Source organism: Lithobates pipiens, unplaced genomic scaffold, assembly GCF_037356315.1.
Source record: "Lithobates pipiens isolate NorthernLeopardFrog02 unplaced genomic scaffold, aLitPip1_a1.2 Scaffold_13, whole genome shotgun sequence".
Taxonomy (NCBI): domain Eukaryota; kingdom Metazoa; phylum Chordata; class Amphibia; order Anura; family Ranidae; genus Lithobates; species Lithobates pipiens.
The window spans coordinates 345301139-345326955 of NW_027507718.1; the positions used below are offsets into that span (position 1 = coordinate 345301139).

Sequence of the window (25817 nt, forward strand, 5' to 3'; positions counted from 1 at the left end):
ATGGTCGGACATTCTCCTTCAGGATCTCTTGGTAGACAGCAGAATTCATAGTTCCTTTTATCACGGCAAGTCTTCCAGGTCCTGAAGCAGCAAAACAGCCCCAGACCATCACACTACCACCACCATATTTTACTGTTGGTATAATGTTCTTTTTCTGAAATGCAGTGTTCCTTCTACGCCAGATATACTTGGACACACACCTTCCAAAGAGTTCCACTTTTGTCTCATCGGTCCACAGAATGTTGTCCCAAAAGTCTTGGGGATCATCAAGATGTGTTGTGGAGAAATTGAGACGAGCTTTGATGTTCTTTTTGCTCAGCAGTGGTTTTCTCCTTGGAACTCTGCCATGCAGGCCATTTTTGCCCAGTCTTTTCCTGATGGTGGAGGCATGAACGCTGACCTTAACTGAGGCAAGTGAGGCCTGCAGTTCCTTGGACGTTGTTGTGGGGTCTTTTGTGACCTCTTGGATGAGTCGTCGCTGCGCTCTTGGGGTAATTTTGGGCGGCCGGCCACTCCTGGGAAGGTTCACCACTGTTCCATGTCTTCGCCATTTGTGGATAATGGCTCTCACTGTGGTTCGCTGGATTCCCAAAGATTTGGAAATGGCTTTATAACCCTTTCCAGACTGATAGATCTCAATTACTTTCTTTCTCAATTGTTCCTGAATTTCTTTGGGTCTCGGCATGATGTGTAGCTTTTAAGGATCTTCTGGTGGACCTTACTGTGTCAAGCAGCTCCTATTTAAGTGATGCCTTGATTGTGAACAGGTGTGGCAATAATCAGGCCTGGATGTGGCTAGAGAAATTGAACTCAGGTGTGGACAACCACAGTTATAGTATGTTTTAACAAGGGGGGCAATCACTTTTTCACACAGGGCCATGATGGTTTGGATTTTTTTTCACCTTTAATAATAAACACCTTCATTTACAAATTGCATTTTGTGTTTACTTGTGTTGTCCTTGACTATTGTTTAAATTGGTTTGATGTTCCGAAACACTTAAGTGTGACAAACATGCAAAGGAACAGGAAATGAGGAAGGGGGCAAACACTTTTTCACACCACTGTAATTGGGTACTCTGCAAAGTGAAGCTTTACCTCATCACCTTACTAAGCTCTGGAGCAACTGCACTTGCAGAGTGCAACTGCACTTTCCAAAGTGCACTGTCTATTGGCCTTTAGTAAATCAACCCCAATTTGTCTCAACTCATGAAAAAGTGCTACTATTGTGTGGCCCTCTGAAAGTGTCGGGGGCCTTGAGGCCCTCTATTATTTCAAGATGACCACCACTGGTGGGAGGCAACAGTTAAGGTAAGACTAAAGTGAACTTTACTTACCTTTCCTCCAGCAATGGAACATCCGCAAGCTCCCTCATTGTCACTGACATAAATACCCAGTCTTCTTACAGATTTGACATTTTTAGCCATCCTGATTAGCCAGCCTGAGATTACGTATTTCCCCACATGCACATGCGAGTTAATTTATCCTGGCACCTAGGCAAGCAGCATTAAGCTGCACATGACTGGCTCTGCACATTTAGGAGCAGCATTGCTGGCAGACATAAAAGGAGCTTCCGCATTTACTGCAATTCTGCCAGTAATGATTCATTGCATGGCTATAGTTTCAATTTTTTAACCTAGTAAGCTCTACTGAAGAGTGCTCAATTACAACTGTTCCTTAAGCCCCGTACACACTATCAGATTGTCTGCTGAGTTTTTCCTTCAGATTTACCAAAACCATATAATATGAGGTCAAACCTTAGGAGTTTCAATGTGTATGCAATCAGGCAGGCCCTTCTACTACATGGTTTTGGTAAATCTGAAGGAAAAACTCAGCAGACAATCTGATAGTGTGTACTTAAGGCTTGCTGAAACGTTACCTTCAGAAGGCCTTGTAAAACAAATGACTACTGGAAAAAAACATTTCACAAAAAATGCTGGTATTGTCAGACATTTCTATCTGTGTGAAGCCAGTTCTGATGTTTTAATATATTGTATTTATTTTAATAGTAGCATTGTCACATATCGCTATATTCAGAGGAAATTAAGGTATTTTCACCACTAACCAGTCAAGCAATTTAGTAACAGAAACAATTGTTTTTCTAGGTTTCCTTGTTTAAAGCACACACTGACTATTACCTTGAGTTTTTGAGTTTACTGAACTCCATTCTTCAAACAAAGATCTGATATGCTGATGCACTAAGTAAGATAAGTCATATTCAAATATTTACTTCATGTTATGAAACTGGATAATTTATGTGTGAAGGAAATGCAGATCACATGACCCACAGCCAATCCATTTCCTCTCTGAACTCTAGGTAATAAGTCCACTAGAATTTAATACAGTGTCCCATTTGACCATCATTGTATGATATAATATTTGCATGATTTATATATTATTTGCAGTACATTCACTTAAAGAGATATTAAACTCCAATATTTTTTAATGGGCCCCCAGAAGGTTTATGCCCATTAGCACATTATATCAGATTTACCATATTTCAGAGGGTAGTATTGGGGGCATTAGTGGTAGGTTGACCAAAGCACATAAACCCAAGGTAAGTATAGTAACAAGTCCTAGTTGCAATCTTGGAACACCCAATAAGACGATAATATGCGACCGGTCAAAACTTTGTGGCATGTTCATCAATACCAGGAGCCTGGCCGACAAGATGGGTGAATTTGAGATACTATTGTACGAGGAGGATTTGGATTTTGTGAGAATTTCAGAGACCTGGATCAACAGCTCTCATGATTGGCTGGCAAACATTCAAGGGTATACCCTTTATCACAAGGATAGAGAGGGTAAAAAAGGGGGGGGGGGGGTATGCCTATGTATCAAGAATAATGTACAAGTGAATGTGAGAGATGACATCACTAAAGGAGCTCAGGAGGAGGTGGAATCCTTATGGGTAGAGCTCCAAAGGGATGAAGCTAAGGGGAAAATGAAAGGGGAAGGGGAAAAAATACTGGGAGTATGCTATAGGCCCCCTAACCTGAGGGAGGAGGGGGAGATGGATCTCCTATCACAAGTTGGATTAGCAGCAAGGATGGGAAGTGTTATCATAATGGGGGATTTTAACTATCCAGACATTGACTGGGCGGAGGGAACCGCACATTCATCTAAGGCTCGCCAGTTCCTAAATGTCTTGCAGGACAATTTTATGGGTCAGATGGTAGACACATCAACTAAAAATAAAGCATTACTGGATCTACTGATTACCAACAATACAGACCTGATCATGGATGTGGAAATACGGGGCAATTTAGGTAACAGCGATCACAGGTCAATTGGCTTCAGTATAAATTACACAAATAGGAAACATAAGGGGAATATAAACTGAATTTCAAAAGAGCCAACTTCCCTAAACTACGAACCTTTCTAGAAGGCATGAATTGGGATAAAATCTTAGGAACAAAGAACACGCAGGAGAGATGGTTTTGCTTTAAGAGCATATTAAATAAGGGCATTAGCCAATGCATCCCATTGGGTAATACATTTAAAAGAGTGAACAAAAGTCCTGGGTGGCTTAACTCCAATGTAAAAATGCATATAAAAGCAAAGGAGAAGGCCTTCAAAAAATACAAGCTTGAGGGATCATCATCAGCATTCAGAATTATAAAGAATACAACAAGAAATGTAAGGGTGCAATAAGGACGGCTAAGATAGAACATGAAAGACACAAAGCAGAGGAGAGCAAAAAAAATCCCAAGAAAATCTTTAAGTATGTAAACAGTAAAAAAGGGAGGACAGACCATATTGGCCCCATAAAGAATGAGGAAGGACATCTGGTTACAAAGGATGGGGAGATGGCAAAGGTGTTGAATTTATTCTTCTCCTCAGTCATCACAAGGGAATCGGGGGGCTTCAGTAACCAAAACTGCAGTGTTTATCCTCATGACACATCACAGGAAGCATCTCCATGGTTAACAGAGGACAGAATTAAGATTAGACTTGGGAAACTTAACATTAATAAATCACTGGGACCAGATGGCTTGCACCCAAGGGTACTTAGAGTACTCAGTCAAGTAATTGCCAGACCATTGTTCCTAATTTTTACTGTCTACTGACTGGAATGGTACCGGCTGATTGGAGAAAAGCCAATGTATCACCAATATTTAAAAAGGGCCCAAAATACATCCCTGCAATTTACAGACCAGTTAGCCTAACATCAATAGTATGTAAACTCTTGGAGGGGATGATAAGGGAATATATACAAGATTTTAGTAATGAGAACGTTATCATTAGCAGTAATCAGCATGGATTTGTGAAGAATCGTTCTTGCCAAACCAATCTATTAACCTTCTATGAGGAGGTGCGTTGCCATCCAGATAAAGGAAGGCCCATAGACGTGGTGTATCTGGATTTTGCAAAAGCATTTGACACAGTTCCCCATAAACGTTTACTGTACAAAATAAGGTCCATTGGCGTGGACCATAGGGTGAGTACATGGATTGAAAACTGGATACAAGGGCGAGTTCAGAGGGTGGTGATAAATGGGAAGTACTCAGAATGGTCAAGGGTGGGTAGTGGGGTCCCCCAGGGTTCTGTGTTGGGACTAATCCTATTTAATTTGTTCATAATTGACCTGGAGGATGGGGTAAACAGTTCAATCTCTGTATTTGTGGATGATACTAAGCTAAGCAGGGCAATAACTTCACTGCAGGATGTGGAAACCTTGCAAAAAAGATCTGAACAAATTAATGGGGTGGGCAACTACATGGCAAATGAGGTTCAATGTAGAAAAATTTAAAATAATGCATTTGGGTGGCAAAAATATGAATGCAATCTATACATTGGGGGGAGAACCTCTGGGGAAATTTAGGATGGAAAGGACCTGGGGGTTCTAGTAGATGATAGGCTCAGCAATGGCATGCAGTGCTAAGCTGCTGCTAACAAAGCAAACAGAATATTGACATGCATTAAAAAGGGATCAACTCCAGAGATAAAACGATAATGCTCCCACTCTACAAGACTCTGGTCCAGCCGCACCTAGAGTATGCTGTCCAATTCTGGGCACCGGTCCTCCGGAAGGATGTCCTAGAAATGGAGCTAGTACAAAGAAGGGCAACAAAGATAATAAAGGGTCTGGAGGATACTAGTTATGAGGAAAGGTTGCGAGCACTGAACTTATTTTCTCTGGAGAAGAAACACTTGAGAAGGGATATACAAATATACAAATGCCATACTGGTGACCCCACAACGCTTTAAAATACACCTGGGCAATTCAAACTGAGTATGAGATGAAACACTGCATACACAGGGGTAACCTTCAGTGAACATCGCACGTCAAATCAATCAGTCAATTTAGGTATGGTATATTAAAATGTCTTGGAGAAGATGATGATACCATCAAGGTAAATTAAAACAGTCTCAAAACTTAAGTGTCCAAGACATCGCTTCATTAGTGCTGGAAGGTGCCAGGGGTGTTACTGAGGTTGAAGGACATGCGGCTAAATTCAAATAATCCCAAGAGCGTCATGAAGGTGGTCTTCCCTTAGTCTTGGTCCTGTATTGGAACATGCCAGTAGATGCCCAAGGTGGAAAATTGGCTTGTCGTAGTGCCATTAGGGATTCCTCGACCTGAGGGTGAGTAGGCATCCCAGGGGGTGCATGCATTGAGTTTACTGTAGGCCACACAAAACTGTAGACTGACATCCTTTTTTTAAATCTGAATGACAGGAGCAGCCCATGGACTGCGGCTTTCCTTGATCACTCCACTCTGAAGCATGTTGTGAAGTAACTCCTTGATCTCTTGGCACAATTTTAGAGGAATGTGATGGTACCGCTTTCTGGTGGGCAGTGTGTTCTCTGTGTCTGTTCGGGGTGGTCGATGACTTCTGTGAACCTCTGGACTGGTGGCAAACACCAGCAGGTGTTTTTCCAGCAGCTGGTGAAGCAGTCTTTGTTGGGGTAGAGAAAAGTCTTTAAAAGGGATATCCAGCTGCTCTAGTAGGGACTTGTATCAGGTCTCAGCCCAAGAGGCCATTGCTGGCTGTAGAGGGGTGCAGATCGCTTCCACCCCTGGTTGAACCTCCGAGATACAGTAGCAAGGCACAGCCATGATGCGTGTCTGGGCAACAATATTGCTGTTGTTCCTAGGTTGAAGAGTTGCACCAAGACTCTTCTCTGGTACACCTCAGATAGGGTAGGTGTTTTTCTAGCAGATGGTGAAGCAGTCGTTGTTGGGGTAGAGAAAAGTCTTTAACCCCTTTACACCGACGTAATGCAAATATGCGCCCTTGGCTTCAAGAGGTTTCAGGCATCACCCCGCTACCGTTTTAGAGCCGACGGTTGGCTTTCTTGTACTAACAACCAATGCAGCTGAGAAGCTGCTTGGCTGTTATCACAAGCAGTGGGAGGGCTCGTCCGGAATTGGCATGGATCGGGTCTCAGATCTAGTAACCTGGAAGCGATGTCATTACATAACTTCTGCTTTACTGAAGCCTTAGAGGTGCCAGATTTAAAAAAGTCAGTATTTAAAACAGCCAAACTTGGCGTTTTGAATGCTTTTAAGTGCAAAAAAGGAATTTGGGGTCTTATAGACCCTAGATTCCTCCATAAAGACTACCTGTCACCGCCTATTACTGTCAAGGGATGTTTATATTCCTTGTGACAGCACTAAAAGTGATCAAAAATAAAATATTAAAAGCTCAGTGTAAAAAATAAATAAAAAAATAAAGTGCCCAATCCCTCTGTGCTGGTGCTCAGAAGTAAACGCATACGTAAGTCAGAGTAAGTTGTTAGAGTGAGAGCAATAATTCTAGCACTACACCTCCTCTGTAACTCTAAACTGGTAACCTATACAAAATTTTAAAGCGTTGACTATGGAGACTTTTTAAGAACCGTAGTTTGTCATCATTCCATGAGTGTGAGCTATTTTAAAGCGTAACATGTTAGGTATCTATCTACTCAGCATAACATCATCTTTAACATTATCCCAAAAAATTGGGCTAACTTTACTGTTTTTTTTTTTTTATTATTCATGAAAGTTTATTTCTTCCAAAAAAATTGCATTTGAAAGACCGCTGCGCAAATACAGTTTGACATGAAATATTGCAATGACCGCCATTTTATTCTCTAGGGTCTCTGATATATATAAAATGTTTCAGAGTAATTTTCTAGCAAAAAAATATTGATTTTAACTTGTAAGCAACAAGTGTCAGAAAAAGGCTTAGGCATGAAGGGGTTTAAGGAGATATCCACCTGTTCTAGTAAGGACTTGCATTGGGTCTAAACCCAGGAGGCCATATTGGCTGGGCAGCAATATTGGCGCTGTTCCCAGGTTGGTGAGTTGCACCATGACTCTTCCACAATAGACCTCAGATAAGCTACAGCCCACCAGCCACTCTCCTGATGTCACATGATCCTTACAGGGTTCTACCATAATGGTGGCTCCCTGTAATTTCTAGTGGGCCTCAACAGGGAGTGACCAGACCACCTCTTGCAGAGTGTGCCATTAGTAACTTTTGCTTGGTGGGTGTACGGACCAATCCTACTTGCTACGATTGCTTCTTGGTTGCCCTGCGCTGGGCCTCATAGGCCTGGAGAACTTGGAGTCACACAACCCTCAGCCCACAGCTACTTACCAGTAGGCCTGAATGTTCAAATTTGGCCAACAGGCAGGGTAAGTCCAGGTTTTTCAACACAATCATGTCCAGCACGACAAGCACTGCTGGGTTAACTGGGACACAGGACACCACTACCCCTACCCGCTCTAATTTGAAGCCTCATCCAGGTGATGCCCTCAATCAGAATGGATAGATGACTGGCCACTCTGAGGGATAGCCAGCTGGGGTCCAACTGTTCTCGTGATACAAATTCCTTCACATAGAAATCGTACTCCATGACCATGACCTCTGACCAATGTCAATGTCAATCAGGTATCGAACTTCTTGCCCCCACTAAGGTGGCGACCACCGGAGTCGGTGCAACCATGTCCTCTGACTTGCTTGTTGGTCCCAAGAGTCTGCCCTGGGAGTCAATAATTTAATGATGACCTAGGGGGGTTTCTAAATATCGACTGCCAACTGTTCTTGGATATCTGTCCACAGTAGCCGCACCGCCAGCATTTTTGGTTCTCCTCAGAGCCCCTGCACAATGGGTTCTCACCCCTATGGGGTTGGTGTGAGTTTTTCTGGTAGGAGGCTACCTCCTGTTTCAAGGCGGCCACATCCTGAGCTAGCTTTGTCAGCGCAGTTTGCATGTCTGACAGAGTGAAGGTGCCAGGGCCTTTTCTTTGAAGTACGCAGGTTCAAATTTCCTGATCACCATCACCTTTGCATACGTCTCTTCCTGTTCCCATGCAACCGCTTCCACCACCACATTATGGAAGGAGGTGGCGGGTTGGGCCTTAACTTTCTTTTGCAAGGCTCTCTGGACTGGGCCAGCCCTCAGGTCAGCTATGAACTGGTCCCTTAGTATATAGTCAGTGATGTTAGCGCAGCCACGCACATCCCTCTTCTTCAGGCGTCTCCAGAGGTTCTGCTTGGCTGCAGCATAATAATAAGTGAGGTTCTCATCGTGCTGTTTCCTTCAGAAGAACTTTTATTGCAGTTCCAGAAGCAGTATCTTCTCCCCAAACAACCCTCCAAGTGTGACACAATCTATTCTAATAGCCAGCTCCGCCACCAAGTGTGCGGCACTCTCCAGTCTCTCCTTCCACTCTGCCAGGGGTGGGAAGACAGCCCATCCGTGAACACTCACAGGTCCAACAGCATGTAGAGAGAAGGTTTCAGCCAAACTGACAGCCCTACTCTTTCCCTCCTCTTCAGGAACCTTTCCCTGCCACTTCTGCTGTACCTACCAGATGGAATACCTGTTCCTACTCTACCCACTTGCAAAATTCATGCCAAGCCTTGGAGCCAGGGCCCTAAATAGTCACATGGGCTGGCAGCATCCAATTGGATAGCTTCCCCAGTGATCCAGGAAACCATAAAGGAAGCTTCTGTGGGAGTGTACCACCTGTAGTGAAGACAGTAGACTGCACCTGGCCACAGGATGACAACACTAAGCCACTGCTCCAATAAAAGCAGCAGCGATGTCAGATAGCCATGTGCAGTGCTTCAATTGGCTGAGTTGCCTATCAGGTCCATCAGTCCCTCAATCCAATGGTCAAAGGAAGGAGCTTGCTTGGCAAGCTAACAATGCTGCTGCTAACTGAGAGGCAGTGGCTTTGTGCTTTCAACCTGCAACAGGAAGTGCTGTTACTTTGCAGGCTCTCCAAGTAAGAACAGAATGACAATAACAAAATGCACAGGAAAACAGTATACAATGTGGCATGATGACATGCTGAAAAACAGATTACGTTTGCATTTACAATTAGCGTTTCCTTAAAGTGAGACAAAGCTTACAGAAAACTGTCAATTTGCCACTCGTTTCAAAAATGTGCTGCAACTGCGCATCGTGCTTGCAGTGCCATTAATTGTTAATAGCAGTGGTGGCTGGTTAAGTTTTAAGATGGGGGGCGCCAGACCCCGCCCTTCCTTTCTGCCCCCTCCCACTTTTCACAAGCCACACCCCTTATAGAATCCACCCACTCTGTCTCCTGTGTACATCATATACCAGGCTGTACATTATACACAGGGCTCTTTACATCATATACCAGGCTGTACATTATACACAGGGCTCTGCACATCATGTACGTTTAGTCTAACAAAGACTAAAAATATAAAACGAATACAGTCATCACATTTAGGGACTGGAATAATGCAATATCTTACATGTTTGCATTTGGGTTCAATATCACTTGAATCCATAACTCAGAGCAGATCTATACAAGGTATTATTACTTAAAGTGCATGTTCACAAATAACAAACCTATGGTGTTCTGATCTCAGTGGAAGTACAAGTCCCAGGATGTCCTGTCCATGCCTATGACAATGGTTCCTCAGTCCCTCAGCAGCACAAACAGCTCAATGCTTGAATATCATCGGACATGTTGCATAATATATATATATATATATATATATATATATATATATATATATATATGTGTGTATGTATGAAGAATAGCATCCGTGACCGGGCGCATCAGGGATCACGGTAAACGGCCGCTGATAGCAGCCGTTTACCACGTGATCACTCCGTCACTTGTAAACAAACCGGTGTCACGTCATGACACCGGTTCCTTCCTCCCCTCTCTGTACAGATGTGTACAGTGAGAAGAAAGAGGGGGAGAGATGGCAGCAGCTCTGTGGGCTGGATGTGAAGTGCCCACAGTGCTGCTCAGTGCCAATAATTTGTAGTACTCTGCCCATACTGTGCAATACTCTGCCACACTGTACAATACTCTGCCGATTCTCTGCAACACTGTGCAATACTCTGCCACACTGTGCAATACTCTGCCAATACTCTGCCACACTGTGCAATACTCTGCCAATACTCTGCCACACTGTGCAATACTCTGCCACACTGTGCAATACTCTGCCAACACTCTGCAATAGATTTTAAAAGAAACAAATAATTTTATTTATTTTTTTACCAAATTTTCAGTCTTTTTTAATAGCGCAAAAAAAAAAAAACCCAGCGGTGATTAAATACCACCAAAAGAACGCTCTATTTGTGTGGAAAAAAAAAAGGGACAACAATTTCATATGGGTACAGTATTACATGACTGAGTAATTGTCATTCAAAATGTGAGAGCACCGAAGGCTGAAAATTGGTCTGGTTAGGAAGGGGGTTTAAGTGCCCGGTGGTCAAGTGGTTAAACTCTGTCCTTATGACTAATAGTTGTGCAAGAAGTCAAGCAGTGGAAGAGTTAAAGAGGGATTCCGCCAAAAAAAAAAAATTAAAAGCCAGCAGCTATAAATACTACAGCTGCTGACTTTTAATAAATGGACACTCACCTGTCCCGGGTTCCAGCGATGCCGGCAGCCGAGGCCGATCGACCGCTCGGGCCTCGGCTGCTGCCGCCGCCATTCTAGGTGAGGGAATCAGGAAGTGAAGCGAATCGGCTTCACTTCCCGGTTCCCTACTGCTCATGCGCGAGCCGCGCCGCGCAATCGGAAATCTCCGCGCTGTCACTGGGACCCGTGTGTGTCCCAGCAGACAGCGCTGCAGGGCAGGAAATGGCGTAGACTCCCGTGGGAGTCTATGCCCAGAAGTGGGTGAAAATACCTGTCTTTGACAGGTATCTCCACCCCCCTCCCCCCTGAAAGGTGTCAATTGTGACACCGGGGGGGGGGGGTTCCGATCAGCGGAGGTTCCACTTTAGGGTGGAATCCCGCTTTAATGAGTAATAAAAGAATCTGCAATTTAATATAAAACACAACAGCAGAACCAAAGCATTAACATTATAATTCAAATCCTCATTATTAAACTTAAATGAAAATGCATAGAAATTTAAGAATTGAAGGCATAATTAGCAGGGTCAGACAAGAATGCAAGGGCAGTAAACTAACGCAGGAACTCAGACAATAAGAAACCAAAAGGATGATATTATGTGTTGGAGTTGGAGGGATGAGGAATGACTGAAGGAAGATGTCCAGAAAACTGCACAGAGATAAGACAGTCTTATCAAGTAATTGAGGGATGTATAGCAAGGAGAAAGCATTGTCACAGCTTTATAGAGCAGGTCAGGGAGGTTAGGAATACTGACAAGATTATGTGCAAAGGCAGGACTGCACAAAGGCACTACAATTGCACATCAGCTAGGCAGCTGAGCTGGTAAATGTTCCTCAGTACACAGTACTAACAAAAAGCCTTAGGGCTGCAAGGCTCTTACTTTGCTTCCAGCTCAGCTCGGGCCATGCAAAGAACGGAGCTGTGAGGTCACTTCCGGTTTTCGTAAAACCCGGAAGTAACCTCTAAATTAAATAACAATGCTTCTACGGGCGGAAGCTATTTGGCACTTTCATTTGCGCCACAAGGCGGGTTAAAATCCTGCAAATGAAGCACCACGTCTGCAATCTCATGATTGCATTGACGTGGTGCTTCCCATAGTGCACTGTGTCCGGCGCCTGGACACAGTTCACTTAAGGACCTTTTTTCAATTTTTTTTTAAAAGGGCCAGGGGGGGGGGGGGGTGGCGCTACTGCTATGCGAAGTGTGGATGGGACCCTTAGGGTCGGTTCACACTTGGACGACTTGTCAGGCGACTTAGCCGCCTGACAAATAGTGTCCCGTTCTGTACAATGGAACCGTTCTAATCAGAGCAACACAAGTCGCTTCGACTTAGAAAAAGGTTCCTGTATGACTTTGGGGGCGATTTGCATTGACTTCTATACAGAAGTCGTTTTGCAAGTTGCCGCAGCGGTCGCGTCTGGGTCGCCCGAGGCAATCGCGCTGCCTCAGTGTGAAACGACCCTTAGTGTTTACACAAACATATTTATGAATATGGGATAATGCTCATCATCAACAGTCCCACCCAAGTGCCTTTGCAGTTTAAGGAGAGAGGTCAGGGGAAGGGGCAGCAAAACTGTGGATAAATGGACTATTTTTACCGCCCCCTAATAAGCCTATACTGAACATGAGTCACTGAGAACTATGAATAATGTATGTGGAAATGAATAGGGTTGAGTGCTAAGCACACAGGCAAACCCTATCCTACTTAGAGGACAAATTATGTAAATCATTTTGGTTATGGTGCACAATGCAAAATTTTGTTTATAGTACACAATGAACAATGTGACATTTTAAAGCCTTTAATCCATTTAAAGAACACTTCCTATTTATGTTTAAGAATTGTTAGAGTTCAAATGTTATCTCTGCTTTGTCACAAAGTACCACTGTGACAGTGTGAGGTGTATGTTATAAAACGACCCTTGGTGCATTTCATAATTTTTTTTTGTAAGATATTTAAAAAATACATTTTGCTCAATACTAAAAATGAGAATGCATGTCAGGTAGAGCAGAAAAGGTTTATTCTAGAGCATATTGATTCTGAGATCTGAGGTCAAGGATTGGCTCAGTGGGTTTTAACATAAACAGCTTTTAAAAGAAAGCATCATTCAGCACCATCTTCTGGTTGCGATGCAAAAATACTAAAAGTTTATTGTTAAAGAGAAAGTAAAGGCTAAAAAAATAAATAAAAAAAAAAACACACCCTGTAAGGCAAAGGCATAATGAGCTAGTATGCATAGCATACTAGCTCATTATGAATAACTTACCTGAGAACGAAGCCCCCGAATCAGTCCTCCGTATTCATGTCCGCCGCTGCAATGGATCACGGAGTGACTTCCGGATCTCACTGCTCCGGCGCTGTGATACGCCGGAGCAGCAATGACATCACTCCCGTGCATGCGCACAGGAGCTGACACTCGCGGCATATCACCGCGATCTGCGTCCTGCCCAGTGCGCCTCTGCGCCGCTGTCTACGGCGCATGCGCCGTAGACAGCGGTGGCTGTCTTTCGGTAAATATCTCCTAAACCGTATAGGTTTAGGAGATATTTCTTGGACCTACAGGTAAGCCTTAATCTAGGCTTACCTGTAGGTCAAAGTTGGCTGTAAGGCCGCGTACACACGCGGGGACTGTTCGCCCAACTTTGTCCGCTGAACAGTGTTTCGGCGGACAGTCCGCTCGTGTGTGGGCTTTCAGCGGACAGTTTCAGCGAACAGTCTGCTGAACAAAGTTTTTCGGAATTTCCGAAAAACTGTCCGCTGAAACTTTGTTTGAGCGGACAGTCCCCTCGTGTGTAGGCTTGTTCGTCAAACTAAGTTCCGCGCATGCTCAGAAAGGATTTACACGCCGAAGTTTGCCTTGCAGTGTATAGGACGTCGTTTTCTAGTCCCGTCATACGTGCCGTTCACGTCATCGCGCACGGTTTCAGCGGACTGTTTGTTCGTCGTGTGTGGGCAAGTCCGTCCATGCTAATTTTGAGCGGACTGTCCGCTGAAACTGTTTGACGGACAAAGTTGAGCGAACAGTCCCCGCGTGTGTACGCGGCCTAAGGGTTTACAACCACTTTAAGAAAACGTAAGTGATAAGTAATTGGGCAATAAGCTGCACAGTTTTAGGTCCAAAACATACAGATGACCTGTTATAAGAGAAACATGAAGGCTGCAATTACTGAGCTGTCCTACTGATCCTTAAAGCGGGAGTCCACCGGGACTCCGCGTTTTTTTTTTTTTTTAAAAGCCAGCAGCTACAAATACTGCAGCTGCTGACTTTTAAAATAGTGACACTTACCTGTCCTGCGCGCCCGCGATGTCGGCACCGAAGCCGATCTCTAGGTCGTCTGTCGGGTCCTGCCGCCGCCATCTTGGGTATGGGAATCAGGAAATGGAGCCTTTCGGCTTCATTTCCCGGTTCCCTACTGCGCATGCGCGAATCACGCTGCGCAATAAGGACGCTCCCCGCTGCCTCTGGGATCTGTGTGTTTCCCAGCAGGCAGCGGGGCACTTGCGGGAAGGGGCGGGCACTTGCGGAAAGGGGCATAAGTTACGCCCCTTTCCGCAGAGAGCTATCCCGGAAGTGGGTGCAGTTACCTGGATTATCCAGGTAACTGCACCCCCTCCCCCCTGAAAGGTGCCGATTGTGGCACCGGAGGGGGGGAGGGTTCCGATGAGTGGAAGGTCCACTTTAGGGTGGACCTCCGCTTTAATTTGGTGATACATTATACAATTTTCTTGCTCAATATTCTTTAGATTTACCCTCAACTACATAGTGCAAGGGCCTGCCTGATTACATACTGATTAAAAGGTTTCAGCTCATATTATATAGTTTTGGTAAATCTAAAGGAAAATTACACAAGAAGACTGTATAATGTATGGCCAGGGAATTTCTAGAAGACGTCTTGCCATAACATATGGGCATGCACTCAACAGAAGGTTGCACGAGAGTGCGCATGCGTATGGGAGCGTGTGCACGCAAACGGGCACATGCATGAGACATCTTGGCAGCAGACAGGCTATTTAAGGAGGACTCTGTCTGAGCTTTAATGTTGACTGGTCTTCAGCTGTTCCCTGAATCCTGCTTACCTCTGATATGTTCCCTTGGTTGCTGACTCTACTTTCTCCTGACCTGATCTGGGATTCTGTTACCTGGTTCCTCCACCTGACCTGGTTCGTCCCTGACTTGGCTCTGTTCCTGATTCTGTCCCTCGCTGCCCACATGTTGATGACCGCGGCTATCCCCCAACTACCCTCCTATCTGCTGACTCCAGCTTCCCAGCTCATCCGAGTGCCTGCCCAGCTGTCTATGATTACGGTCCTGCAAACTGCTGCAAGTTCCTCCTCCAAGCCTGCCAGAAGCTCTAACTTGCCAGATGTTCCAGTTCTGCAGTACAAGCAGAGTGCCTCTTTAGCCCCAGCTGAATTTCGGTGCACGGCTACCGCTCTTGACCTGATAGTTGTTCTGCCTTCTCAAGGTCGCATCTCCTGCTGCAAGTTTCTGGGTCTACACCTGCAGGCACTCGTGTTCCTCCTATCCCTTGGCTCCCTCTGTTTCATTCTCAGTGGGACCTAGGTTGGGGATACAAGAGAGGCCAACCTCGTCATTTCAGTCTCCCTTCAGGTACGTGACAACATATATATGCACGTTATATATCCCAGGAGGCCTTGAGTCTTCTTCCATTCATCTAGTAGGAGGGGGGTGGGCCCAGTGGGGTGTCATTGTGAGGCTCCGTCGGCTGAACCCGGAAGAGCTGGTGGGCCTTTCAATGATGTCACAAGTAAGATGGCGGCACTGGACTGAGCTGTGTCTGGTCACAAAAGGTTGTCAGCGGAACAACGTTGGATCCTTTGGATGGGTGAGTATCCATACTGTGCCTACAACACCACAAGGTAAGGGGTATAGAAAAAAAAGAGAAAGGGATAAGCAGAACTTTTTAATTTCCAGGTGCCTTAAAGTGCTCAGTGATTAATAAAAACAATAAAGTGCTTCAATGTGCTAAAGTTCTTCCCCACATTGAAGTCTCTTACCAGATGGACATCATCTTTCAATAAAAAGAGACCAAGCATTCTTTTTCAATCTACAGAAACTGATGTTTCCACTGTGTAGACTCCAGGGTGTGACCCTAGAAGTTTATTGCAGCAAAGTTGTCCCCACACAGCATCACTTCAGCCGCCCTCAAACTCCAACCGCCACACAGTTCAGACCAAGGAACATTTAAACCAGAAGAAAGGAAAACCTGCATAGTGCAGCATCATTAAAAAAAACATTTATTAAAGGGCTTTTGCAGTTACAGTGTATGAGAAGTAACAAGCTGTATACAGATTCACAAAGCACAGCCGCGAGACATGCCAGCGCATATTGATGTCACCAATCCAGCTCCATCTGACGCACTTCCCAAGTTCTCCGTAACAGGCTTCTTCTGGGAAAGGAAGCAATTTTCTGTCCATCAACACAGTCTATTTTTATTGCTATATGTGGCCCCGTTCGGGAGATTCACCCTCTCAATTTGTCCTGTTTATCATCATTGAAAGTAAGAAAATCCCTCATAGGTTGAAATTAGAAAACGAACAGAGGAGAAATCCTCCAACGTGGACACTAGTTCTGGTGACACCCTGGGATTCCCTCATTTTGGAGGGATATTTATTAATTTCTTGTTTTGGCTATGGGACAGGAAGTGAGGAAAATCTCCTCAAACGGACACAGATTGTATGAAAAAAAAAAAGAAAAACTGACGGCGGGTATAACCATTCAAAATGAAAAAAAAAAAAAAGGTTTGCGTTTCACTACTATATGTAACGCTACCCCTGCAGGAGCTGCTGGTGAATATGGTTATCTTCCACCCTGCACAGCCGAGCACATGGATTTTCCACTCTCTCCGGAAACAAGAAACCATTCTTGCAGCTTTGTTTTTTTTATTTTTTTTTTAGGGGATTAAACTTGGATGGGGAAGGGCTATTATGGGATGCTAACTTGATCAGTAAGAAAACTTCAGGAACTACCGTATTTATCGTCGTATAACATGCATAGGTGTATAACACGCACATTCATTTTAAGAGGGAAGTTTCAGGAAAAAAACTTAAATTTTAAATAAGGCAGCTAAAATTGAAGTATTGCCGTATAACACGCACACGCTATTTGCACCCGAATTTCATGGTGAAAAAGTGAGTGTTATACGCCAATAAATACAGTATATACATCCGGTATATACACACTTTTCTTCTACCTCCAGCACAAACTTACTTGTCGAACTACAACTTCCAGGACCAGCTAGCGCTGGGATAGTCTTACAAGAGCGCAGTCAGACCATAGCAAATGCCCTTTGCAGGCCAGGACTGTGGGCCCCTTTTAGTGGTGTAGCAAAAATAGGGGTCTTTGGTGTTAGCTGTCCTTCTCCTGTGGCCAATGATCACAGTACCACCTCTTCAGGCACTGGGAGCCCGCTAGGGTTGCCACCTGTCCAGGATTCACCCGGACAGTTCGGGTTTGGAACCATACATCCAGGTTTCAGACTGCCTGAAACCCAGGCACATTATTCAGACTGGACCATGGCTTCCCAGCAGGGTTACTGGCTGCAGTTATCTAAGCTGAGAGTGTCTGTTACACCCTCTTTCACACTGCCTAAGGCCAGCACCCCCCCCCCCCCCAAACACACAGACAGGAAAGGAGAGAGGGCTTGATCTGTATCTCTTACTCTCTTAATTAGAAGTCCAGCAGCCTCAGATACATCTGGGTGAGAGGTGCTGACTGCCAAGGGTTGAGTGAGCTCACCATCCATCCCTGTCTGTGACTGAAGTCTCCCCCCTTCTCTCTCCTGCCTCTGAGAGAGTACACTTAGGTAAATCAGGGTTCTCAGAGCACCCTTTACATCAGAGTTCCCCTTTCTACCAAAGGGCACAGTGTTCCTTCTTACATCAAAGTCCTCTCCGTACATCAGAGTTCTTAGTGTTCCCCTTTAACTCAGGGTTCCCAGAGCATCCCTTATGTTAGAGTCCCCAGAGTTCTCCCTTACATCAGAGTCTGTAGAGTCCTCCCTTACAGTGAAAGGGAACTCTGCAAGTTCAGATGTAAAAGGGGAACTCTGTGGATTCTGATGTAAAGGGGAGCTCTTGTTATTAATGTCATATGATTAGAAATGTTTTTTAATGGCAAGATATATCTATAGTTTATACTATAAAAAAAAATTGCTGTGCGCCGATAAAGTGTTCGGGTTTGACTTGAAGAAAAGGTGGCAACCCTAGAGCCCGCCTGGCTGCAGCTGCCCCTTTCACTAGCCCTGGCTACTTCTCCACTGTCCTCCCAGACTGATTCTGCATCCATCCCAGACTGCTTGCACCCAGTCTATTTAGGCATGCTGCTGAGTCATCCAGCCTACCTGAGTCACTCAAACCCTGACCCAGAAAAACACATAGGCTTGGCTGCCAGCAAAGCCTGACAATTTGTCTAACCTAACAACAACCCTATCCTTAGCACTTTAGCTACACTAGGAGGTGCTACATATATGTTATAAAGTTCAGGCATTTAGGGGTGCCAGCATTTACCTGCAGCATCTTGCACCCCCTTACCCACTACACCCTAAGGGCTCCTTTATGCATGTGTTAGCCCTCTGAAGTGGAGAACGCTCTTCAGAGGGTGTTTGACAAGCAGAGAAGAGGCATTTTATCACCTCCTCACCACCTGCTATACACCCTAAAAACTTGCAACACTGGGACAAAACCACAAGCATTGGTGGTTGCTGTGTAGTCACATTCAGGTGAATGGGTTGCGTTCAGTGATGGTACTGACCAGGGGATTGTTTACGCCACACCGCAATGCAAAGGATTGTGCCCACAGCATCTGTACACCCCCATCTGCTGACTTTGCAGCAGTTGTGCAGTTGGGGGTGGTTAAAACATGTCTAAACCCCCCCCCCCATACAAGTGTAAATGAGACCTAATGCAGGGCTACTACAAAACACACTTTCTAGTGGTGTCAAGACTTGCCTACTTAATCATATCTCTGTAAGGTACCTATTGGCCAGTATACATGGCCATCATAATAGAAATTGTCAGCATATCCTTCTAAAAATTAGGTCACCTTGTTTCTTGTTTCAGTCCTGATTTAATGGTTTAAATAACTTTTGTTGACCCATAACAAGTAATTGAGGATTCTTGTCATCTGCATGCACATTCCTGATCAGTGATTGAAAAACCAGAGACAGCCAGGTAACTAGCATTTCAAAAAATGCAGTTTACAGTGGTAGCCTCCCTCAATACAGGTTCCCTTTAAAGGAAACATTTACTGACAGAATTATGGGAGCTGCCATTGCTGTCCTACTTCTAGGAAATTAGTTTTGTGGTTTCAATACGTTAAGTCCCTGACCCAGAACAAGCATCAGTTTACAAGGTCAGAGTGAAATCAGAGTTCTTGATCTACAGGGGGGATAGAAACGAATCACCCCCTTTAAAATAATCACATTTTGTTGTTTTACAGCCTGAAATGAATGAAGACAGACACAGTTTTTTTTTTATCCAGCTGTATAAGTGCAACTTATAATACCCAAGTGAAGAATATAACATCAATATGTCCGGAAAAAAAAAAATCAAAAACGGAATCACTGAGTGATCAGTACCTTGCGTCAGTATTTTGTTGAACCTTTTGCTTTAACTCCAGCCTTTAGTCTGTTGGGATATGTCTTTACTAACGTTGTACATCTAGACTTTGCAATATCTGCCCATTCTTCTTTGCAGAACTGCTCACGTTCAGTGAAATGTAATGGTGACAGTTTATTGATTGAAGTCTTCCAGTCATTCCACAGATTTTCAATAGGGTTTAAAGTGATTGTAAACCTTTTTGTTTTTTGTTTTTTAACCACTTCAGCCCCGGAAGATTTTACCCCCTTCCTGACCAGAGCACTTTTTACGATTCAGCACTGCGTCATTTTAACTGACAATTGCGCAGTCGTGCACCATGGCTCCCAAACAAAATTGACGTCCTTTTTTCCCCACAAATAGAGCTTTCTTTTGGTTGTATTTGCTCACCTCTGCAGTTTTTATTTTTGCGCTATAAACAAAAAAGAGCAACAATTTTGAAAAAAGCACATTATTTTTTACATTTTGCTATAATAAATATCCCCCAAAAATATATAAAAAAAACATTTTTTTCCCTCAGTTTAGGCTGATACGTATTCTTCTACATATTTTTGGTAAAAAAAAATCACAATAAGCATTTATTGATTGGTTTGCGCAAAAGTTATAGCGTTTACAAAATAGGGGATAGTTTTATGGCATTTTATTAATAATTTTTAATTAATTTTCTTTTTACTAGTAATGACAGTCAGCGATTTTTATCATAACCGCGACATTATGACGGACACATCGGACATTTTTGGCACATTTTTGGGGCCATTGTCATTTATACAGCAATCAGTGCTATACAAATGCACAGATTCCTGTGTAAATGACACTGGCAGTGAAGGGGTTAACCACTAGGGGGCAGTGTAGGGGTTAAGTATGTCCTGGGGTGTGATTCTAACTGTGGGGGGGAGTGGCTATGTGTGACATGTCACTGATCTCTGTTCCCGATCAACGGGAGCAGAGATCAGTGACACTGTCACTAGGCAGAACGAGGAGATGCTTATTTACATTAGCATCTCCCCGTTCTTCCTCTCCATGAGACTATTGCGGGTATCCCTGCAGCGATCGAGTCTGCTGGACCCGCGACCTGAATCACGGAGCTTGCCTCGGTGCACGCGCATCCGCTGGTCGACTCTTAAAGGGCAACGTACAGGTATGTTAGTTTGCTTGTACGAGCCCTTCTGCCGATGCTATATCGGCATGAGGCGATCAGCAAGCGGTTAAATAACAAACATGTCACACTTACCTCCACTGTGCAGCTCATTTTGCACAGTGTGGCCCTGATCATCCTCTACTGAGGTCCCTCGGCGGCTCTTGCGGCTTCTCCTTGCATCAGATAGCCCCCTAGGAGAAGCACTCTCCCGGGGGGGTTACAGTCCCGCGCAGAGAGGGGGAGCACATCTCCGCTGAGGGAATTACAGGGCTCAGGTAAGTAAACGTTTTTTCACCTTAAAGCGGGAGTTCCGCCGTTTTTTTTTTTTTTTTTCAGCAGCTACAAATACTGCAGCTGCTAACATTTAAAATATGGACACTCACCTGTCCAGCACGCCCATGATGTCAGCACCCAAAGCCGATTTGTCGCTTGCGGCTTCACTTCCCGGTTCCCTACTGTGCATGCGCGAGTCGCGCTGCGCAATACGGACGGTCCCTGCTGTCTCTGGGATCCGTGTGTTTCCCAGCAGATATTGGGAAAGGGACAGGAAGTGGCATAAATACCCACAGATTCTGTGGCTATCTATGCCTGGAAATGGGTAAAAATACCTGTATTATACAGGTATCTGCACCCCCTCCGCAATTGTAGCACCGGGGGGGGGGGGGGGGGGGTTCTGATGAACGGAAGTTCCACTTTAGGGTGGAGCTCCACATTAATGCATAGGATGCATTAAGGTGAAAAAACACAAAGGTTTACAACCCCTTTAAGTCTGGGCTCTGACTAGGCCATGCAAGGACATTCACCTTTTTCTCCTTCAACCATTGTGTGATCATTTTTGCCGGGTGCTTTGGGTGATTGTCATGTTGGAAGGTTTAAAGTGATTGTAAACCCTTAAAGACCACTTTGACCTACATGTAAGCCTAGCTTAAGGCTTACCTATAGTTCCAAGAAATATCTCTTAGCCCTTGTACACACGATCAGACATTCCGACAACCAGGGCTGGACTTACCATTGGGCTTGACTGGGCTCAAGCCCATGGGCCCCACCCAATAGGGGGCCCCGCTGAAATACACAGCTGAGTGTACTCGGCTCGGCTCCGCTCACAGTCATGCCCAGTTCCCACCCCGTGATGGAGATAACACAGGGACTGGGTGTGACTGTGAGCCGAGCTGAGTACACTCGGCTCCGCTCGGGACTGCGAGAGGACCCAAGAGCCACCAAGATAAACAGGATGTCAAGATTGCAATGACGAGGCTGCAAATGACACTGGGGCAAGGCTGCAAATTACAAGGCTACACTGACAAGGCTGCAGATGGCCACTGATAAGGCTGCATTGATGGGCATTTAAATGTAAGTTTTTTTCCTTAAAATTACCTCCTAAACTTGGGGTGCGTGTTATATGCCAATGAATACGGTAACGTATAGAAGGTAGGGCCCAAAGTGACTCAAGCCCAGGGGCCCCCACCACCCTAAGTCCTGCCCTGCCGACAACCAAATCCATCGGATTTTGTCCGAAACTGTTGCCTACACACAGTCGGACAAAGTTGTCTGAAAATCCGATCGCACTTAACGTGCTGACGTTATTTCGTTAGGACGGGATTACATTCAGGCTAGTAGCCAATAGCTTTGGTGTAGGAATTTGATCTGAGCATGCGTGGCACTTTGTCCGATCGGAATTCTCTCCACATGATCGGACAAAGTCCGATCGGATCATGTTGTGGAAAAATTTTACAGCCCAGCTGGAAAACTTGGTCAGTCGGATACTCCGACGGAAACAGTCCAATGGAGCCCACACACTGTTGGATTATCCGACAACACGGTCCTATCAGACATTGTCCACCGGAATGTCCGACCGTGTGTACAAGGGCTTAAACCTACACAGTTTAGGAGATATTTGCAAATAGACAGGCACCTTTGTCTATGGCGTTTGCGCAGGCGCACTGAGCATGCCGCTGCTAACGGCGATATGCTGTTAGTGGCGGCTCTCGTGCGCATGCGCGGGAGTGACATCATCACGGCTCCGGCTAATCACAGTGCGGGAGCCACGATACCCGAAAAGAAGATGGATGCTCCGTGGAAGAGGGGACAGCGGTAACTTCACTGGCTCCTATATCAGGTAAGTGACACATAATGGGCTGATATATGTCCCTACTTTTGTCTATTTCAACTTTAATTTGCAGGGATTTCCTCTCACTTCCTGTTTTGTCTATGGGACAGGAAAAAAGGTAAATCTCCCCAATGGGATACACATGGCAAAAAAAAAAAAAAAAAAAAAAAAAACAGAAGGTTTATAACCCTCCCTTGATCAATCCAATATAACAAAAATATGTGTTGTCTATAGTTTTACTTTTTTTTGCAAATTTCCTCTTACTTCCTGTTTTGGCTATAGGACAATGGTAAGGGTACATTTCACTGGACCATAGAAGGAAAAAACTGCCAGGGATTATAAACTAGGTAGAATATATATATATACTCTTTCCAAAGTGGGGGAAAAAAAGCTGTGTTTATAGTACTATTGCGTTACACGGCGCTCCACTGACATCTACTGGTCAAACGCGTAAAAAGCACCAGAGCCGCCCTGCTTGTATTTTTTTCCCCTTGGACGATTCCATTGTCTCAGTGGGTGGATATCAAAACCAATGCAGAATGCGAAAATACTCTGTAATGTGCTCCGAGATATAATAACACAATGAATGGTATATTAGATCTTAAAAAAGACACCCTTGTTTAAACAGGTGCCTGGATTTGCGTTCTTTTATTTGTTTCCCTTGCCGATGCTGTCTTGGTGCTCCCCCGTGTGAATGTGCGGGATGGGAGAGACTGTCATGTTCTTCCGCACAAGCTGCAGCCTCTGCAGAGTAAGTAAGTAAAGTTTGTGCGGTGGTGTGTCCGGCTGTGTGCGGTGGGACAGTGATAGGGAGGGGGTGGGGTGATGTTGGTGTCCTCCTTGTTCCGCCCGGTCAGGGTGCTGTAGAGCCCCCCGGAGGTTGTGTGTCCCCCCCGTGTGTACAGCTCTGTGTTGTATATCACACGGGCCCCCATACATGGTGCCTGTCATTGTAGGGAATAGTAAGGAGCTGTGTGTTGTGTAATAGAGGCTCTGTGTTATGTAAGTACAGTCATATACCCAACACACAGGAGTCCCATCCTCCATTCTAATACCTATACATAGGAGATGGTGGGGGTCCTGCAGGGACTGTCTGATCTCTGGTGGAAGCTTTCTACACAGGAGGAACAATCTTTACCCCTTCAATACTGGGCACACTCTCCCCCATTCCTGCCCAGGCCAGCATTCATACGGCCCCCCTAATCCATGCGCCCGGCGCATAATCTACATCTGGACGCATGGATTCCAATTTTTTTTTTGAAGCACATGATTAGAGCCAGTAGCTCTAATTGGCTTCAAAAACAGGTGGGCTCGGGGCGCAGAAGACTGCGCCCCCGAGCCCACCCATTTGTGTGGCAATAGCGAATTTATATTCAATATTGTCTTCTGATTCTCCTCCCGACCAATCAGGAAGTGGGTCCTGAGACCGGTTTGGCCAGGGAGTCCTAAGACAATTGTCCCTTGGCGTCCTCAAGTCTGGAGTAGGGTGGTGGACTCTGCTTTTGGTGACATCAGGACCCTGGAACGTGGGGGAGCAGACGCTGTAGGTAGCAGTGGAAGATCGGGTCATTTTATCTCCTTTTTTTGTTCCCCTAGACATAATTGAGCAATCAACCCATATGCCCTGTACACACGGTCGGAAATTCCGACGGAATCATGTGTGGTCTCTATCAGACTTTTTCCGTCGGAAATTCCTGATGGAAAAAAATTTGAGAGCATGATCTCAAGTTTTCTGACAAAAAAATTAGAACGGACTCTTTCCGATCGTTTCTAGAGAATTCCGATTGGACAGAGTGTCACGCATGCTCAGAACAAATTACGAGACCAAAGCTATTGGCTACTAGCTGCAGCGTAGTCCTGTTGTAACGAACATATGTCATCACGTTTCGAACTATCGGATTTCCCGACAACTTTGTGCGACCGTGTGTATGCAACACCAGTTTAGGACAAAATCCGTTAGAAAAAATCAGACGGATTTTGTGGTCGAAATGTCCGACCATGTGTACAAGGGCTTACAGGGCAGGGGCAGTCCCTGGTGTAGTAGGAGTTAATCCTCATTAACCACTTGCTTACTGGGCGCTTAAACCCCCCTCCTGCCCAGACCAATTTTCAGCTTTCAGCGCTGATGCATTTTGAATGACAATTGCGCGGGCATACAACACTGTACCCAAATGAAATTTTTATAATTTTTTTCCCACAAATAGAGCTTTCTTTTGGTGGTATTTAACTACAGCTGGCAGTTTTATTTTTTGCTAAACAAACAAAAAAATATGCAAAAAATAAATAAAAAATCATGTTTAATAGTTTGTTATAAAATTTTGCAAACAGGTCATTTTTCTCCTTTATTGAAGTGCGCTGATGAGGCGGCACTGATAGGCTGCACTGGTGGGCACTGATAGGCATAGTTAAGGCGGCACTAATAGGCACAGATAAGGCGGCACCGATGGGCACAAATAAGACGGCACTGATGGGCAAAGATGGGCACAGATAAAATGGCACGGATGGGTGGCACTAAGGGGCACTGATAGGTACCACTGATAGATGGGACTGATGGGCACTGATAGGTGGCACTGATGGGCACTGGTAGATGACACTGATTGGCACGGATATGTGGCACTGGGGTGCAGCACCTTTGTTGAGGCAGATTGTGGGCACTGCTGGGTGGCACTGTGGGCACTGCTGGGTGGCACTGACAGGGGGCACTTATTTTTTATTGAGGTGGCACTGGCAAGGGGCAGGTGGGCACTGGCAGGGCTGGCCGTGATCGGGACTGATGTCCCGATCACGACCACCGGTGTACCAGCGCGAGGAGGAATAATAGCCGATTACCGGCTCCGTTGTATCACATGATCAGCTGTCATTGGCTGACAGCTGATCACGTGATAAGGGGTCGGGATCGACCCCTTGCTCGGATCGGTGATCAGACGAGTCTCATAGACTCGCCAATCACAGAGCACGGCGCGCGCGCCCCTCAGGGGGTGCGCAGGCCGCTCGTGCACGGGACAACGTCAATAGACGTAGTCCCGGCAAAGGAGGTCCGCGCTGTAGCCGTCATTCGGCTATAGCGCGGGTCTCAAGTGGTTAAATTGGAAGTAAAGGCAAATCCTTAAGCT

General features: G+C 45.2%; 1 protein-coding gene across 2 annotated transcripts in view; it reads left to right on the forward strand.

The window, feature by feature from the left end:
* The first annotated feature begins 23353 nt into the window (after nucleotides 1–23353).
* LOC143975087 (uncharacterized) overlaps nucleotides 23354–25817 on the forward strand; it is a 161331-nt gene continuing 158867 nt past the window's right edge. The window contains exon 1 of one of the 2 annotated variants that reach the window (XM_077477078.1): nucleotides 23354–23459. The gene's annotated coding sequence lies outside the window, so the exon portion shown is untranslated. The remainder of the gene's footprint in view (nucleotides 23460–25817) is intronic. The other variant, XM_077477079.1, reaches the window with a different exon arrangement.